General features: G+C 45.1%; 1 protein-coding gene and 1 pseudogene across 1 annotated transcript in view; one reads left to right on the top strand and one right to left on the bottom strand.

Moving 5' to 3' along the window:
* Nucleotides 1-12,759, top strand: part of SLIT3 (slit guidance ligand 3) — a 592,453-nt gene that overhangs the window by 116,825 nt on the left and 462,869 nt on the right. The gene's annotated exons all lie outside the window — the stretch shown is intronic.
* LOC114806657 lies at nt 6,132-6,304 on the bottom strand (annotated as a pseudogene).

The following is a 12,759-nucleotide window of genomic DNA, read 5'->3' on the forward strand; positions in this document are numbered from 1 at the left end:
GGCCAGCAGCTTGATTAGCAGCAGAGTGCAAGTCCTCTGGGAGCCTGCCAGAGTTCAGGAGGCCAGAGCTCTGCTGGGACACCAAATTGTTGCCATATTTCATTGTTCAAGGAGAGGGGGCCAATTGATGTGAGGCTGGGCATCACCATGAACCCAGCCTCACCGAGAGAGTGACAATGGGACAAGGGAAAGCCCCTCTGCCTTTGGTAGATGATGAGGAAATGTTAATTACCAATCTATAAGGACTTCATAAAAATCTAAGAAAATATTTTGGGTGGCGATCTCCGGTGCTTCAATTTCTTTTGCTTTCCATCCATTCTCTGTGGGGGGCGAGATCTGTCTAGTGGCCACATTTAGATGCCCGTGGATATGAAACTGACACTGTCTCTTTTGAAACTAGGCCAGATGAGTTGATAAGAAACTGTTCTTCGCACATGTCACACAGAAGAAGCCTAATGCTCGAGTACATTGATGCTCCATGCTTAGTCCTGTTCAGTGGTGAAAGTGCCTTTGCAAATACAGAAAACACACTGAACAACAATAAATCATGAGCACCTCCAGTGTGAATAGCCCTGATCTGTGGTCTGCTTTATTCTGGAGGACACAGAGGGCACCTACAACAACATCAGCTTTGTCATCGAGTGTCATCAGCCTGCACTCACTGTCTCTGAACGAGCAAGTCGGTAGCCCTTTTCCTTTTTCTGAATACAGTAATCTTGATATAGAAGCCTTTCCCCACAGCTTCTTAAATGCAGTCTCCTCAGGAAACGTCTCGTGGCCCAGCAAGAAACGAAAGGACAATTCTTTTTTGGTTACTTGTTTCAGAACTTCTTCTAGGGAAGAGGTTGGGAACTATTCAAGACCACAGGGAGGAGTGAGACTTCAGTTCTTACCATCACAACACTAGGTCCTGTCTGTCTCCCTCTGTCTCTGTCAGTGTGTCTCTGTCCCTTTCCATCTTGATTCATGAGACACAGTGGCTGCTTTTCACACCGGCCCTCCCATGAAGCATGTTTAGCAATGAATCAGTGCTCACTGGGGACCTCAGTCAAGAGAGCAGAACTCTGTATGGCCCTCTTTGTCTGGTTCTGACGTCCCTTTCGGTGTAATGGATGTTTGGTTCAGGGTGACCGAGAACATGATAAATAGCCCTGGAAATATTTTTATTTCTAATTCATACAGAGTTTTTATGGTCGTGGGGTGACATGGGAGACCAGATGTCAGGCTAAGAATTGTAACCCTTATGAGGCGTTACCTTCCCTTGGCAAGTTTGTGTGTGTGTGTGTGTGTGTGTGTGTGTGTGGTTGGAGGAATTGCTCATCGCTCCTGGTGTCAGGAGTAGGTGCTAACCTCTTTGTAAAGGGATTTTTACTTGTTGCTGTTTCTGGAACCAGGGGGAGTTAGTTTTTCCCCTTAGGTTGCCCCCACATGCTCTCTCATGTCTTCCCCTCTCTCCTTCTTCTCCTCCCCATCCTCGGGGACAGCGTATAAAAGTTTGTTAAAATGATACAGATGTCCTGAGAGCAGGAATGGGATCCACATGATAGGAAGCAGTGTGGCTTAGTGGAAAGAGCTCGGGTTTGGCAGTCAGAGAACGTGGGTTCTATTCCCAGCTCTGCCGCTTGTCTGCTGTGTGACCTTGGGCAAGCCACTTAACTTCTCTGTGCCTCAGTTGCCTCATCTGTAAAATGGGGTTTAAGACTATGAGCCCCATGTGGGACAACCTGGTTACCATCTATCTACCCCAGTGCTTAGGACAGTGCTTGGCACGTAGTAAGTGCTTAACAAATACCATCATTATTATTATTATCATTAGTTCAATAAACTTTAACTTATGCATCTCCATAGTCAGTTCGTTAGATGAGGCAGAGGAAATGGAAAGGGGGTTTAGGAGTCTCCCTGTAGAAGTTTCATTTTCTTCCTAGCATGTCCTCTAGACTGTAAGCTTGGTGTGGGCAGGGAACGTGACTACCAACTCCTTTATATGCAATGCTCTGCACACAGTAAGCACCCAATAAATACAAGTGATTGATTGATAACCCCATTTAGTAATAATAGTACTGAGTGCAATGCATAATGTTAAGCACTTGGAAAAGTTCTACAGAACCACAAGACCTATCTCCTCCCCACAAGAAGCCTACACTTTAATGACGGCAAGGGCAGGTATCGTATGGCCAAAAAGTGGGGAAGATGGCCATAACCCCTTGTGGTTGTTTTAGCTCTCGGCAATTCAAGGAATGAGAGTAGCTACGTAGCGATGGAAGGAGGAAAAACACTCTTTAAAATGACTTTGCCAGCCTCGTGAAGGGACACTGCTCCAACTTGTCTGTCATTGGACTAGGCAGCGGAGGAAGGAAGAGTCTGTTGACAAGACGGATTGGGTCACTGTCAAATTAGCCATTGAAGGAAAAAAAATCAATTAGGGTTCATCAGCAAGAATGCTGACCCCAGAATGGTTCTTAAGTTACAGATATGTGCTTTGCAGGGGGGTAGTTGGTAGTGACTATGTTGTGCTTTCTTATGAAGCATTTGCTTTTAAAAACGGCGGTATTGTAGGGATCCTGCCTGTGACTACTGCAGCCACTGGGGCATGTCCTGGAACATACACATGGTGGAATAGGAGTAAGTCAGGTGTAAAGTTATTTTTTCTTCATCTGAAAATAAGTAGAAGTAGGCTCAAGAGGTCTGAACTGAGTCCAGAACCACAAAGAAAGAAATCCATGATGTCTCATAATCTGTCTTTTAAAATTGAACAGACCAATGGTTCATCCTCTACTATTACCCAGCTGCACTAGAGAAACTCTCCTCTTTCTACTCCCTTTGTAGGCCCCAAATATAGCCTAGATCTCTTGACAAGGAATGAGAAAAGGGGGTGAAAAAACAGATGGCTCTCACAGACTAATCTATTGTTCCTTTGATCTGGTCATAATATTTTCCCTCTTGGTTCCTGGCTTTGGCCTTTCTCCTTTGGTTGAGGGGCACAGGGGTGGCACAGAGGATTGGGAATGTGTGCCTGGCCAAAAGACTAGATCTTTTTTGATCTTAAACTTAAAAGTGTTCATCCATAAAAATACCAGAAGAAAACCTGACATCTGGTGTGGGCCAAGAATGGTCCAAAGTCCAGATCTGACAAGCCAACTGATTTCCCTCTGGCCCCTGGAAGCAGCTATACTTTCAGATGCCACAGCAACTAACTCGCCACAGCTCCTAACTTGACTTGTTTTTTTAAATAGTCTTCGTTAAATGCTTACTACATGTCAAGCACTGTTTTAAGCACTGGGGTAGATACAAGTTAATTCAGACACAGTCCCTGTCCCACATGGGGCTCACAGACTAGGTAGGACTTTTGTGCCTGAGAAGAACTGAGTGTGCTCGTGCTCTCTCTCTCTCGCCTCCTAGCAATTACAATTTAGCTTTGTTGGATCCTCAAACACCCCAGAAACAGATTTAAATATGTCTTTCATTTTAGTCCTCTGTCTTCCAAAGTATAGTTATCTGAAGAGTTTAAAAACCTTTTCCCAACATGTCTGGGAGATAGGTAGTGTAGAAGTTGTCATGCCCATTTTGCAAATGTTGAAATTGAGGCCACTGGAGATTTTAAGGAATTTTTGAGTCTTGTTTTTGCAAATGAAGTCTTAGTCTCCTGACATCCAAGCAGTATTCTCTCCAATAAGCTATACTACTTCCATTTGTGTCAAAATTGCAATTAATTGTTTTTAAGAGATTAAAATTCATGTGCACTCTGAAGAACCTCATTTGTGTTTTTAGATTTTAGAGTGCCAGTGGAAGACTGATAAATTCACTATAAGCAAAAACAAAAAAAGATTGCCAGTGTTGCATTATGCAAACGTGACAGTGAGTGAGATTAATATCTGATCTGTATCAGTTGTAGACAGAGTATCTGTTGACAGCATTTGAAACAGTTGTACTTTGTCTGAATAGGAATGCAGCCTATGAAAGCCAACTGTTGATAGTAAAGGTTTGAATTCATTGTCCTTTTGTCTTGGCATTAAACGTTGTATACTTCATAAATTACGTGTTTTTAACCTGTGTCTCTCGGTCTCTGTCAGTCCCTGCAAAGGTTTCTGTGTCCATTTCAGCTTCAAAAGTCTAGACGCCTCTTCAGGAACCCTTGGCAGTCACAGAGGGCAGGGGTATGGTGGCCATCTCTCTCAATAATCTTGAGTTAAGAATTCCCAGGATTTCTGCAGCTTCTCAGATCATTGGCTTGGAGCAACTAAGCAGCAGCATGGTGTAGTGGATAGAGCATGGGCCTGGGTGTTAGAGCACATGATCTTCTAACACACAAGGTCATTTGTTCTAATCCCAGCTCCACCACCCAGTTTACTTGTATCCACTTCAGTATTTAGTACAGTGCTTGGTGCATGGTAAGTGCTTAACAAATAACATAATTATTTATTATTACTTGAAAAGAATTTTTCATTTTGGTTTGATTCTTTTGGGGGCAAACTAAGTGATAAGTTTAAGTGGATAATATTTGGGCTGAGCTGACTACCATCTCTACCACCTCTGCTTGATTAATAGGACCTGGTGCCAACCTCAGAGAGTTGGGTGGGAGTAGGCTTAAGGAAGTCCCTAGTTCAGGCAAGCAACCCAGCATATGATGAGAGGAAGCCCAGAACTGCCAGTGCCTTTAAGCAGTAGCTGTCAATCAAAATCATTTTTTTAATGGTACTTGTATAACCCTCACTATGTGCCAAGCAGATTCCAAGACAATTATGACGCCTGCATAAGTCTTCATCCCAGTGCTAAACTGCCCTGCCTGAACCATTCTGTCTTTTCAGCCCTTCCTAGTTATACTGTAAGGAAAATAGTAATAGCAGCTCCCCATACTGGAGCCTGGATAATGAGATAGAGTCAATTCGTGTCAATCCAAAAGGTCGAGGTGGCTTTCACTAGGCTGCAAAACAATGTGTGGTGAAAAAGGGGCATCAAACTCCATCCCAGTTATATGTCTATAAGGCTACTGGGATGGCAAATATATTATGACAAAGAGATGTGAATAATAATAATAGTGTATTTCAAACAGTTTGTGCTGTGCAGCGTAGTAAACACAGAGGCAAATACAAGATAATTGGGTCAAGCCCCTCATGGGGCTCACAGTCTAACTAGGAGTAAGAAGAGGTATTTAATCCCTACTTAGATTGTGAGCCCCATTTGAGACAGGTACTGTGTCTGACCCAATTAGCACCTAACCCCAGTGCTTAGAACAGTGCTTCACATATAGGTGCTTAACAGATACCATAATAATATTTTACAGGTGAGGAAAAAGGCAAAGAAAGTTAAATGACTTCTTTGAGATCACATGGCAGGCAAATTGCTGTGCTAGGATTAGAACCTGATTACTGTATCAGCCTTCTTTGCTGACTTTCCAGTCTCTTGTCTCTCCCGCACTCCAGTCCAAATTTCACTCTTCTTCATGGATCATTTTTCTACAAAAACGTTCAGTGTATGTTTCCCCTCTCCTCAAGAAACTCCAGTGGTTGCCCATCCACCTCTGCATCAAACAAAAACTCCTCACCATTGGCTTCAAAGCACTCAGTCACCTTGCACCCTCCTCCCTCACCTTGCTACTCTTCTACTACAATCCAGCCTGCACACTTTGCTCCTCTAATGCTAACCTTCTCTCTGTGCCTCAGTATCGTCTGTCTCACAGTTTACCCCTTGCCCACATCCTGCCTCTGGCCTAGAACACCCTCCCTCCCTCCCTAAATCTGACAGACAATTACTCTCCCCACCTTCAAAACCTTACTGAGGGCACAGTTCCTCCAAGAGACCTTCCCTGACTAAGTCCTCCTTACCACTTCTCCCCCTCCCTTCTGTGTCTCCCTGATTTGCTCCTTTTATTCATCCATCCTCCCATCCCCACAGAACTTATGTCTTGTCTGTCTTGTCTTATGCTGTCAAGTCATTTCTGATCCAGAGTGATTCCATGGACACATCTTGCAGAATGCCCCACCTCCACCTGCAATTGTTCTGGTAGTGTATCCATAGAGTTTCCTTGGTAAAAATACGAAAGTGGTTTCCATTGCCTTCTCCCATGGAGTAAACCTGAGTCTCTGCCGTCGACTCTCTCCCATGCCACTGCTGCCCAGCAAAGATGAGTTTTGATTTGTAGCAGATTGCCTTCCACTTGCTAGCCCCTACCCAAGGTAGGAATGGAATGGGTCTCTAGTCCCTGCCCAAGCTAGAAATGGAATGGGGGTGTCTCTGCTTGACTCTCCCTCCTTTAGCCGAGACTGGTAGAATACTGGAAACTTTCCAGATGCGATCCTGAGAAGGGCACCATTTATGTACATATCTGTAATTTATTTATATCAATGTCTATCTCCCCCTCTAGACTATAAGCTTGTTTTGGGCAGGGAACGTGTCTGCTTATTGTTACATTGTACTCTCCCAAGTGCTTAATACAGTGCTCTGCACACAGTAAGTGCTCAATAAATGCGATTGAGTGAATGAATGAATAAACCTAGATCCTCTGAGTCCCAAGTCCATGCTTTTTCCATTCGCCACACTTAAACTTAATTGGCAGGGGAAGATTTTTTGCAAGGAGGTCCTGCAAGGCAGTTTGCTCACCAGTTTTAAGATGATGCTCACAGCAAAACAATGATGATGCTGTTGGGTGGAGCACATGAGGGAAGTGGATGGCAACAGCATGGTACCCAAGCAGCTGCTGTTTGGTGAACTGAAAAGAAGCATACCCAATCAATCAAGTAATGATATTTACTGAGTGCTTACTATGTGCAGAACAATATATTAACCTCTTGGGCAAATACCACTATCCTTGCCCTCACAGGCTAAAGAGGAAGGTAGACATTAAAATAGATTATAGTTAGGGGAAATGGCAGAGTTTTGAGGATATGAACATAAAGATTATGGGACTGGGTTGAATATCAATGCTTAATGGGTACAAGTCCAAGGACATAGGTAAGCCAGGAGAGTAGAATAAACGGTGTGAAAAACATAGTGAAGAGCAGAACCCAATAATGTGAAATAGCAGTGGACTTTGGGAGACTGCTATCAGCAGCCAGACCTTCCTGGAGGACAGTATTAGGCAAGAAGTTTGGTCTCTTCCGACAGAAGTGTCCCAAAGATCTGAATGCCAGGAGGCAGGCTTGTGAAAGAGACAGGTCCTCTCTAGGACAAACACATTAGCCGGCAAGGATCTGTCTCATCAGATACACTGACTCTAGGGCCAGGAAGAGACATATATACTCTACAATTTATCTTTGGGACTACCCCACGACAAATATGGCCACTGGGTTGTTTCACGTAATATTCCTTCATATTATCCGTATTCTCTCCTCATAAAGGGCCCCTGCAACAAACAAGTTGATTTGACATCCACAAGCTGGAAAGGCATTGCCGAACTGTAAGACAACATGTGATGGTATTTAGTTTGAGTTTGGGGAAAATTGCAAATCTGGGAATTTCTAGAGAAGTTCAGGCTGGCTCTTTGCCAACATTGCACATACTTTGGGGCCTTTCGAGAGAAAGGTTATCCTGGAAAGGAGCTAATGATGCCTTCTACCACACTTCAGACTAGCACTGTGCTTGATTCAGTGTTTAAGGGTTTATTTGGGGGTATAAGAGAGGAGAGTTGAGAGAAGGTAGAAAGAAAGGGAGTGCATTTACCAGTCTGCTAATTTGGGAACCATCACGATACAAGTCCAACCGACAGTACTCAATTTCATTTGCATGATGAACATTACTTATTTTGATTCAATTTGTCAATATCTAGCTGCCAAATTCCAATCTATTCAACATCAAAAGTAAACTATTGTTCAGCTTCAAACCACAAGAAACGAGAAACTGTTTAAATTAAATCCTGGGAATGTGGTGGGAGATTCAGAGCCTAATGAAAATCGTTTTAGATGTTCTCTGAGATAGCAGTGTGTCCATGAGCAGGCCGGAGACTGGCCAGGCAACATCAGCTCTGGCAGCAAACAAGAAAGCTCTTGGAATTTGGCTGCCATATAAACAAGAGCCCCAAAACCTCCATTCTGATCATCAGATTCCTGGGTGGCGCCTGGCAGGGAGCAACATCTCTGAGCTGGGTAGCACTTCTTGTTTCTTGCCCTCCAGCAGGTGGAGCTGGAAACCAGGCTCCATGTAGGGGCTAGGGAGCCTGGGGTCCAATAGATTGGGTGCAGGAAGACCCCTCCCCTCGGAGCCTCGCAGAGCATGAACATCACTGGGGTAGGTGGCTGAAGGCCTCAGTATTAGAGGAATGTAAGTTCATTATAGATGGGGAACTTGTCTGCTGATTCGCTTTTATTATACTCTCCCAACTCTTAGTTCAATGCTGTGCACACAGTAAGCCCTCAGTAAATACGATTGAGTGACTGATTAGGAGTGCACCGTCCTGACTCCCTAGCATGTCTCAATCCAGCCAGCAGGAGCCCTTCAGCTGTAGAGAATGCAGTCTCTCCATCCCTCCAGGTATCCTCTGCTGCTCTACGATCCTGACCCCACCCCCCTTCTGTTTTCTGAGGTGAAAGTGGTGACGTGGGTCACTGGTTTATTCCGTCCTTTCTCCTGCCTCCACTGTTGCTGGATGCTCAGGGCCAGAGCTGGGGGTGGCTGTTCTTGGAAGGAGGAGCGAGGCCTTCGTTCAAGTGGGAGAGGCCAACCCATCCTTACAACCCTTGTGTGACCCGATCCGCAGACCCGGACTGTGGGGAGAACTGTAATAATAACAGTAATAATAATGTTGGTATTTGTTAAGCGCTTACTATGTGCCGAGCACTGTTCTAAGCGCTGGGGTAGACACAGGGCATTCAGGCTGTCCCACGTGGGGCTCACAGTCTTAATCCCCATTTTACAGATGAGGTAACTGAGGCACCGAGAAGTTAAGTGACTTGCCCAAAGTCACACAGCTGACAAGTGGCCGAGGGATGGAGGGTTGGGCCCTCTGTCATCTGCTCAACAAGTAGACTCTGGGTGAAGGGGACCCAGCGTGTGACATCTTCATATAATGCTACTTTCCCGGTGCTATGTGTGTGATGTCATGGATGTTCCAGTAAGAAATCATTTTTATTCTCAGCACTGGTAATGACTTCCTTGGCCAAGGCCCTGGGGATTATGTCTCCTGGATTGCTCTAACAAGTCTTAGCAAAACATCTGTGCCGTGGGGCAGTTGAATTTACACAAAGCCCAACCCTGCTCTTTCTTTAATCCAGGGACACAGGACCAAAGTTTGAAAGAGGAAGATAGTACATTTCCTTTTGTATGTCCTTGGAAAATTAAAACACTTTTCATCTATAAGTAGAGTGTCAAACAAAGAATTCACTGGCCACACACATTTCTATTTATATTGATACTACTGATGCCTGTTTACTTGTTTTGATGTCTGTCTCCCCCCTTCTAGACTGTGAGACCATTGTGGGCAGGGATTGTCAGCAATTGTTGCTGAATTGTTCTTCCCAAGCGCTTAGTACAGTCCTCTGCACACAGTAAGTGCTGAATAAATATGATTGAATGGAATGAATGAATCTAGACCATCATCCAACAGTTACAATGACCTGTAAAATAAAACTTCCACATAATGGAGGTTTCCTCTGGTGGAGCAGCCTATTTTGCTATTTAATGCACTTATAAAAGATATCCATACGAAACTCTCCCGTGTAACAAATTCCTTCTAAATCGGTCCCTTCAACTTGGTTATAAAGGGATCTTACTGAATTGAATACTTCTCTAATATGCTTGGCATTTGTAAGGAGCCATGTTCAAGAGCCCGAAAATGGAGCACTGTCCGAGTTGACGTCTCTTATCGCTAGTGCCCTGCCTCTACTGTCCTTGTTAGTTAGCTCTGAAACCACACTAACTTTTCTGAGCATTGTGTCTTCTTCACAATGAGGCTTTTAAAGTTCAATTTCTTAGCAGAAGGGGAGATTATACTAAGAGGAAATATTAGGACTAGGAACCGGAGACTTTAACACAGTGAAGTAAGAAATGGACAGGATGGGATGGGGAAATGCATTTCACAGAGGATGGCTTTGACCACCATCTCTACACAGATGACACACAGATCTACATCTCCGCCCCTGTCCTCTCCCCCTCCCTTCAGGCTCGCATCTCCTCCCACCTCCGGGATGTCTCCACCTGGATGTCGGCCCGCCACCTAAAACTCAACATGAGCAAGACTGAGCTCCTCATCTTCCCTCCCAAACCCGGTCCTCTCCCAGACTTCCCTATCACCGTGGATGGCACGACCATCCTTCCCGTCTCTCGGGCCCGCGATCTCGGTGTCATCCTTGACTCGTCTTTCCCGTTCACCCCACACATCCTATCCGTTACCAAGACCTGCCGGTTTCACCTTTACAATATCGCCAAGATCCGCCCTTTTCTCTCCACCCAAACGGCTACCTTACTGCTACGGGCTCTCGTTATATCCCGGCTAGACTACTGTGTCAGCCTTCTCTCTGACCTCCCTTCCTCCTCTCTCGCCCCACTCCAGTCTATTCTTCACTCCGCTGCTCGGCTCATCTTCCTGCAGAAACGATCTGGGCATGTCACTCCCCTTCTTAAACACCTCCAGTGGTTGCCTATCAACCTCCGCTCCAAACAAAAACTCCTCACTCTAGGCTTCGAGGCTCTCCATCACCTTGCCCCTTCCTACCTCTCCTCCCTTCTCTCTTTCTACCGCCCACCCCGCACGCTCCGCTCCTCTGCCGCCCACCCTCTCGCCGTCCCTCGGTCTCGCCTATCCCGCCGTCGACCCCTGGGTCACGTCCTCCCGCGGTCCTGGAACGCCCTCCCTCCTCACCTCCGCCAAACTAATTCTCTTCCCCTCTTCAAAACCCTACTTAAAACTCACCTCCTCCAAGAGGCCTTCCCAGACTGAGCTCCCCTTCTCCCTCTACTCCCTCTGCCACCCCTCCTTCACCTCTCCGCAGCTTAACCCTCTTTTCCCCCCATTTCCCTCTGCTCCTCCCCCTCTCCCTTCCCATCCCCTCAGCACTGTACTCGTCCGCTCAACTGTATATATTTTCATTACCCTATTTATTTTGTTAATGAAATGTACATCGCCTCGATTCTATTTAGTTGCCATTGTTTTTACGAGATGTTCTTCCCCTCGACTCTATTTATTGCCATTGTTCTCGTCTGTCCGTCTCCCCCGATTAGACTGTAAGCCCGTCAAACGGCAGGGACTGTCTCTATCTGTTGCCGACTTGTTCATTCCAAGCGCTTAGTACAGTGCTCTGCACATAGTAAGCGCTCAATAAATACTATTGAATGAAAAGATGGGCTGTAAATTGTGCATGTAAAGAAATGGCTTGCTGTGTTTGGAGATGAATACAGAGAAGGCAAAAATGGGGAACCACTTGCAAGGAAGAGAATTCTGCTTTTGCTTAGGTTTGTTACCACCTCTTCTTTGTGCTGCTCCATCTTCTCGTAATCATGCTTACTCTGTGCCATGCTTCCTAAACTGCCTTTTGGATAGGGGAGCTCGCTGAATTGCTGAGAAGGCCCACTTGTGTTTCCATGCTGAATATGTCTGGGAGAAGAGAAGGCAGAACAATGATGATAGTGCCATGCAGCACCGCATATAAACAATTTTGCCTAACCATGGAGAGATATCAGGAGTGTGACTTGGGTTAGCCATTCCAAATGAAGGAAGATTTCTCTGTTCATTTAGACAGGAAGTGTCCCTTCTCTTCCTGTTTAAACTTAATTCTGTCACTGAATTCTCCTACCTCAGCAGTGTCTTATGCAGTGGAATTGACAAAGAAGTAGAAAGAAGAATAACTGATGAGCATGACTTTTGGACAATGAGAGGGCATCACGCTTTATGTCAAGTTGTGGTCTTCAACTTTGGGTGATCTAACTCTGGTAGAGAAGTCATATCCAGCTTCTTGAATTTTGTCACTTTCACCTAAGAATCATAATCAACCTCATATTGAAGTGGCTCTCACACACAAAGTCTGTGTGACTTTGGGCAAGCCACTTAACTTCTCTGTGCCTCATCTGTAAAATGGGGATTAAAAAACTGTGAGGCCACCATGGGATAACCTTTTTACCTTGTTTATCTACCTCAGCGCTTAGAACAGTGCTTGGCACATAGTAAGCGCTTAACAAATACCATAATTATTATTATAGAAGTACAGTATTGCACTCCAAGACCTCACTGTTGGTTTCCAGTTTACCAGCATTGAAGCAAAGCTCAGAGTAACACAGCCCCATGTGCATTATGTGTAAAGAGAATGGATAATATCCAAGGCTTTATTTTATGATTAAGTGAATGGGAGCACATGTGAGTAAGGAAGTCTGGAAAATAAGAGGTAAAGATATGATGAAGTGCAACCTCAAAGCAGAACAGCAGTGGACTATCAGGAAGCCAAACTGCAGGCGGTAGGAGGGAAAGGGACTGGCTATCTTTGAAGCAAAGTTTTGTCAAGATCGGAACACCAAGACACAGGCTTGAGGCTCCAGGGAGGCCCTGCTTGGGACAAATGCAAAACAAGGAAGCACAACCTGAGAAGCAGCATGTCCTGTGATAAGCATAGCAGCATGGCCTAATGGAAAAAGGGACCTGGGTCCTAATCCCAATTTTGCTGTCGTTGTGTGACCACGGGCACGTTACTTAACTTCTCTTTGCCTCGGTTACCTCATCTGTAAAATGAGGATTAAGACTTTGAGCCTCTTGGGGGATATGGATCGTGTCTAATCTGATTATCTTGTATCTGTGTCCAATCTGATTACCTTGTATCTACCCAGGCACTTAGTACAGTGCCT

Source organism: Ornithorhynchus anatinus, chromosome X1, assembly GCF_004115215.2.
Source record: "Ornithorhynchus anatinus isolate Pmale09 chromosome X1, mOrnAna1.pri.v4, whole genome shotgun sequence".
Lineage (NCBI taxonomy): Eukaryota > Metazoa > Chordata > Mammalia > Monotremata > Ornithorhynchidae > Ornithorhynchus > Ornithorhynchus anatinus.